The sequence below is a fragment of the Rhinolophus sinicus genome, chromosome 1 (assembly GCF_057876585.1).
Source record: "Rhinolophus sinicus isolate RSI-liver-muscle chromosome 1, RSI-T2T, whole genome shotgun sequence".
In the NCBI taxonomy this organism is placed as follows: domain Eukaryota; kingdom Metazoa; phylum Chordata; class Mammalia; order Chiroptera; family Rhinolophidae; genus Rhinolophus; species Rhinolophus sinicus.
Window position 1 is genome coordinate 114,680,273 of NC_142501.1, and position 7,514 is coordinate 114,687,786.

Here is a 7,514-nt window from a genome sequence, read left to right on the forward strand (position 1 = left end):
CAGTTTTTTTTTTTAACTTTAATGGATTTTTTCCTTTATGGATTTTTTATCTTAATGGTTTCTTGCACTTTTAAAATTAATCTTACGGTGTGTTCTAGGCTATTTCTCAGCATAGAACCTTAAATACATAAAATGATGATTGTGGCCCTGTCACGTCACGTGAAAATTCTGCTGGCTGCAACAATCACAAAAACTATTTTCTTGTCTGTATTATGACTGAAACATTTATATTTGTATGGACACAAAGATCACAGGAAATCTGACTTAGAAAGTATGGCCTAGACCCAGTTTTCAAATTTAGTTTCTGATTCATGACTAAAGAATTAGTAACAACGAAAAGAATACATAATTATTTAATTGTAAATTCGTATTCTTTCTACAAATGAGGGAGGCCCAATTTTTGAAGTATTCGAGTGGTTGTAGTTAGTCTACTTAATTACGAAATGTATGGGAATATTTCAAACTCTATACTGCAAGTGTCCCAGTCTAAAGTTTTCTTATTTAATCCTTCCTTCTGAAAGGTATCCTCTCACTACATGACCAAAACGGGGCTTACAATAATGTCCAGAACATAATAGACAGTGTGGTGACAACGATAATATGACACCCAATGCCTTTACAAATTCAGGGGTGAAGACAAATCTGTTGGCCATCATGGTTTCCAATATTTGCAGAGACTGTTTTCCATAACACCTTTTTGTCAATAGCTTCATAGAAGGGGCTTATAAAATGAATAATGTGACAACATTACTAGACGGCCTTGTAAAAACAACAACCCAATACCAGGTGAAGGGACAGGCCTGTCATGAAACAGTTTTAATTCCAATTAATCAACAATATATAAAATGCAAATCACATTTTTCTGTGACTTGAATTAGGGAACTGCAAATGTAACGTTATTCTCTTTTCCCCAAAGCCCTTTTCCTAGATATTTACTTCGATTATCTTTATGTTTATTTGTAGGTGAAGATTGTGTTCAGATAGTAGAAGTAGCTTGTAGTCCAATATTCAGAAGGAGAATGCTTCTGCAAGTTTATTTATACCTTTCCATTACTCAAAAATATAGACAGGTGAGAAAATTATACACAGGAAAAGAATGTATCCACGAACTTTAATTCAAAGGAGTTTCACTAGAAGGGTTTTCTCATAACTGGTACTTCTCAGACTCTGTCCCATAGAAATCTAAGGTTCCACTGGGGACCCCGCAGGAACACAAAATCTCAGAGTCTCCATGTCTCCGTTAGCTAGGCAGCTCTACTTGTCTATATTTTATATCATATAGTTTCATTCAAAATTTTTTTTAAAGACTCGTATTAGACTGAAAAATAAATATTTTTGAAGTCAGAAAGTCACTGATTTAGTCAAAGTCCGTAATTGTACATAACAGGCAATCAAGCTCAGAGAGATCAGAGGTCACCTGAGGTCACAAAACCAATGAGCTGCGGGCCAGGAATGGGCTTTAGGACTTCTTACTGAGGCTAGAGTAACATGCCAGCTACTTCCTCATATTCAGGAAATTGCCATCAATTTCTGACTCAGACAAAATGAATACCTAAAACTTTGTCATGTAGTTCAACAATACTGAGGCATGAGAAACAAAATAGTAACTTTCTAAATAATTGGAAGCTTTAACGTCATGAAAAAAAATAAGGAAACTGAGACTGATATCAAAACTCCGATTAATAGCAGTCAATACACTCAATATATAAAGCACAAACATTTCTCAACACAGGACCGAGAACTTGAAGGAGAAAATCTTTAATGATAGAAAGCAAACTCGAACTGAGGAAATTCTTCCTTAAAGGAACCTTTCTTTTCCTGAAAATAAAACTTGGTTGACCGATACCAACCAACAAATGCGTTAACCATGTTGTGGTAATCTGTAGCAAGCAAAACTTATACCACAAAAGAGATTTCTCTTTATCTCCTAGCACACTTCTGTCCAACCTCACATCATCACAGCTGGACCATAAGTCTTTCCAGCATTCTGTCGTGATTGGGAGACGTATCTCTGTATCTTGACGGAGTAGCGCTTTTTCATCTCTCTTAATCAGGCTTGCACGATTGGGCAAAACAACGCCCCACAGGGGGATAGTGGCTAACTTGGAAAAACGGTATTGAGTTTAAAATAAACCATTTCTCGTTTATCTAGAAATACTGAAAAACTAAACACATCTTTCCTACCAAAAATTAATTAAAGAAAAAATGTCCACAAGCATATTCTCTTGCATAGCTTCTGCATTTACACTCTTTCATCTTCTGATTTTTCTGGAGACGACTAAAGAGACCATTTGAAGTACGTATCATGCTGAACAACTTACAAAACATTAGACATACACTTTCCTTTTGTACCCAGTATTCCAATGTCAGCACTTCGAAGCACTGAGATCCTATACGACCAAAAGGCTATCTCAAAATACTTGGCTCTGCTATGCTATGTTATGATGAAATTAAATGAAAAAACAAGGTTGAAACCTCATTTAGCACAGGCCTACGCTATTTTGCTTGTCATTAAGTGGGCCATAAAAATACCATCAAATTACAAACCAATCTGCATTGACAGAAATGGCTATCTTAGAAGGTGATGTCAACATTATGGCAAATGACACAACAACGTTGCATCTCCTCTAACATCTATAACTAGTTGGACATCTCTAGCCCAAAAGAGGTTCCTCTGTCCCACACACTAGGATGCCTAAAAGATCCCACAGCCGTAAAGGGAAGGAGGGTGTATGGGAAGTGAAAGGGAGGCAGGATGGGGGGAAGGACAGGAACAGGCCCACACCTGGTTCCAGGTGGACAGGCTGAGCCTGAATCCCCAGCAAAGGCAGTAGCAGTGGAGGGGTTGGGGCGCAGCCCCCACATCACAGCCCAGTGGAGGGTAAGAGGGGCAGCAGCAGCATCCCCCCACCTCCACAAGAATCCCAACCCTCCCCAGTTGCAGCAGTGCTGGCACCACCAGAGACCAGTAGCAGCAGCAGAAATACTTCTCCAGCCTCCAACCACAGCACAGTCCTACCAGGGCCACAGGGAACCAGGTGAGCTCAGTGGGCTCAAGACAGGCTCTCCTCAACCAGCGCTTTCCCCTGTTCCCTCCCAAGGTGCTGGTGCCCAGCGAACGTCGTAATCTGGATACAGCGGCAACACCCATCATGCTGGTCACCCAGGCCAGCACTCCCACACTCACAGCTAAGCCCCCACACTTGGACCCCCTAGGCACAAGTAGCACCAGTGAAAGAAAACAGAAACTGTGCTATTGCATCAGCTACTGAAAAACAAAACAGAGACGTCTAATTATCTACCTGCTGAATTGCTCACATCAAAATGTACATCAATAAGAAAGTGTTCACTACTTCCAATGAGCCTGCAGAGGAACAAGCCATCCAGCAGCATGAACAACCAGGGTAACAGGGTAACACTGAGACAACGACACTTCTCCAGAAACCAAGTCAAAGTCACGAAAGATTGTGATCTACGTGATAGAGATTTCAAGATAGCAGCCAGGAAGAATCTCAATGAGATACAAGAAAACTCACGAGGCAGTTCAATGAGTTCAGGAGCAAAATTAATGCACAGAAGGACTACTTTACCAAAGGTATGAGAACTATAAAAAAGGTCCAAACAGAAATCCTGGCTCGGTGAAGAACTAAAGAAATGAGATCAAAATGGACATTTTAATAACAGTATTGCACAAAGAAAACAAGTTGCTAGTAACGACCCCATTTCATTGCCATCTCAGTCATCAATTATTCAAGTGATGCCGAGATATACAGATATAAGTGAACTTCATTTTAAAAATTCAAATATTTGCTCAATTTACCTCTTTCGAAAATGTACTGTGGCTTAGCAAGACATTTTATTTTATTATTACTTTTTAAGCAAGACATTTTAAATCATCGAAATAAAAATGCTATAAGTAAAACAGAAATTAAGGATGTACTATCATGTAAAAAGATGACAACTTTTAACTTAGAAAGAGAAGTTAATCTTTCCAGGGTTACAAGTTTGCCGAATTCATAAAAAGGATTTACCTCGGTTTCAATGAAATAAGAAACATCCACATTTAGTTAGTAAATGTCAATCATTCACTTACGCTTAGGGATGGCGAAACTGGGCTGTAGGAAAACTAAAATTGTTATAAACCATCGCCAAATTAAAAACAATGCAGAAGTAAGCCAAAGCATCTCAAAGCATACCGTTCGTTGTTAGGTAGTAATATTTCATTTGTAAAATCTAATTGAAAAGCAGCTTTTCCAGAAATTTAAAATGTGTCAGTTAATTACATTTATTGAATACAGTTAATGACAGGTAGCTCTTAAAACATGGGAGATGCAGGGACTTACAAAAGATGGTCAAATTTCTGTCTCCATTCTACATTAGCACACACAATTATGCCCTTTACGTTGTGTGCATTAGTCAATGAAACAACTCAGAATCTCCGACCAAGTTAAGAACAAGAATTACATCACAAATCTGAAACCCAAAGGAAAGAAGGTAATATAACTAACCTTCATCAAGTTGGTGCACGTGCCATTATTAGAAGTCTGTGGGGCTGACATAGCAATCACCCACTGCTCTCTTGGAGCGAGACTTCCTTGAGGTCGGAACCAATCATTTAGCCTTCCAACACAAGGGAGGTGCAGGTCTGGCCTCCTGGGAGCCGTGCTGAGTAAAGAGTTCTGTGGTGCATTCATGAGAAGCTGGGTTCTCATCTCTGCCAGCGTGTCCTTAATCCTGTGAAGATTGTAAGAGCAAAGACTTAGTATTTTATTTTTTCCTTAATGATTTGCAGTTCTTAATGTTTCCATAATAGTAAGTGGAATTGCCCATGAAACGAACACTGAAAATATGTCAGGGCAGACCTACCAAGTACAAGGATATGTTTCAAATTGTTTTAAACCGGTACATATGTTTCTGTGGGGAAGCCAGGCTAAGAAGTAATTCAACGTAGGGAGGGGAGGAAAAGGCCTATCAGTGATGTTGACGGCTTAACAGATAATACTTTCTGCCTTCTGGAATGGCTGAACCCATAAGATTCTTGAGGATTGCTAAGAGACATACATAGTAAACAAGTTTAGAAATTTGCTGAAATCCCACAAAGCTATTTTCAAGCATTTGCTTTCACTGCCCTTGGGTAATCCCCTCATTACCCTGAAGAAATTAACCATTTGGCACTGAGGCGTCATTTAGAACAACAGCCTCTGGGGGAGAACAAGAGAGCCTGGTTGGTGATCATACTGAACTGAAACAGCTCCAGGGGCATGTAGCTTATGACACTGTTACCAAGGCACTGGAGGTGGGATCTGCCCTTTCTGTCTTCCACACACCCCCTCAGGCTGACCGCCTTATTTTTATAGCCACTTAGTCAGTTACACTACCCTTCACCCCTATGTTAACCTTCTCCTATATTTCACATGTATGCCTCTGTGTACATCCAAAAGACTAGAAAAAACAGCTTGTCCGAAAGCGACCTCTAGAGACAAAAACACAGAGCACAATCGAGAAAGTACATTTACCAAGTGCCAGAATATGCAGAGTACTTAACCCTTTGGGTTTAAGTTGTTATAGTAAATAGTTACCTCATATTTAGGGAAATTTTGACAAGAAATTTTATAATAAATAGCGCTGTCTAAATCACAAAGCTTCAAAAACACTTTGCTTAGAGACTGGTAGATCAGATTAAGGCTATGAAAAGCGTGAGAAGGAAAAATACAGTCATGTAAAACCAAAAATGGGAGAGATGCATCCTGAACTAACATTTTAAAAGTAATTTATTCACTAACATCATTTTCCAAAATTATACTATTTAGTAAGCTTTCACTTCCTATTAATCTCGGGAATCTGCCTGGATAAAAATTAGACTTTAGAGGCAAATTAATGAGCTCGATTGATTTTTCTCTTTGTTTGGACTTACTTGTTTAGTTTCTTTTCCAAAGATGCTGTAACTTTTAATTCCTCTAGGTAGAGGCGCTTACATTCTTCCAATTCTATTTTAAAATGTTTCGCTTTGGAGAGTTCAGATTCCAGACGTTGAATTCTGACCTGCAGACGTTGAATTCTGTCACCACGGTCATTTAACGGGTCTACGTTTTCTTGACATGCTGCTTGTTCCTAAAGCCAACGGAAAGGATACATTTTAAAAATAATTATAACCTGAATAATTATAGTCTATTTGTATTCTTTAGTTTTAAGTCAATGATTTGGAGGGCAATTTAAATGTGAAAAAAGCTGAAGTTTAAAATACTTATCATCAATATGGAATGAAATACATCTGAATTATGAAAATATTTCGAATCATCTCATCTGACTGTTCCAATAAGAGAATCAATTTGAAATTTTAAAAATTGAACAATATGACTTAATAATCTAAGAGTATGGTGCAATTTTTAAATCACCCTTTTTCTTTATTTCCTAATAGTCTCGTTTTATATCAACTGGCCTTCAAAATAAAATCATTTTCCACAAAGAATGATTCTCAAAGATCAACTGAGTGATAATAGTGATGGGAACTGAAATATCAAGAAGGAGAGGCAAATCCCACCTTAGTTCCAGAAATCTGAAAATAAAAAAGTACCCGCTGTGAACGGAATAGGGGAATGACGTACAATACGTATATCCAAACGTCATCTGCAGTGAAATGAATTAAGGCATGGTAATCAGTGAATTAACCTGTAAAAACAGATTTAAAAAATGTTTTCTACTACATCCTGTCTTGCTCAGTCTTCAATATCCCAGAATTTTTAGTGTTCTGCTTCACGCTTTTCTACCTCATTCGTGACTATATGAATTTTGAGGCTCAATAATTTTTATCTCCTCTTCTTTTTATTCTCTAGTTTTTCACATGACTTTTGTACTCCTTTATAGATAATAACTCCTGTTAAGATTGATTTTCTTCAACAAGATGTAGACATCCTTTTTAAAAAACTGTTTAAAACAAATTGTGTTTGTTTCCAATCTAGTTGTGGGATGCACAGCTCTGCTCCAAGTCAAATCGTTCTCTTCAATCTACTAGTTATGGCGGGTCCAGCTCACTGACCCATGCGGGAAACGAACCGGCAACCTTGGTGTTATGAGCACTGCACTCTAACCACTGAGCCAACCGGCCACCCACCCACCGGGGGCTCAGCTCCAAGCTCCAGCCATTGTTTTCAATCTAGCTGTGGAGGGTGTACCTAACTGGTGCATGTGGCAATCGAACCAGCGACCTTGGTGTTATGAGCACGATGCTCTAACCATTGAGCCAACTGGCCACCCCACAGATGGAGACATTCTGAAGATGCAGTTTCCAGTTTTGCTGTGAGATCGTCATTCTGAATGAGTAACATAGTATAATTTGGTTACGAAGGAAGTTGACTGAGAATAGTCTAACCCCAAACCAGTATCAACTTTTGAAATCAATTCAGTTGCAATAAAATGTCATCGATACTGTAGCAGAGTCTTAGAATGTGGAACCTTGAATTACTCAGAATGAAGAACGAACATAAAAGCACCAGGAGTCTCAAAAATGCATCCTT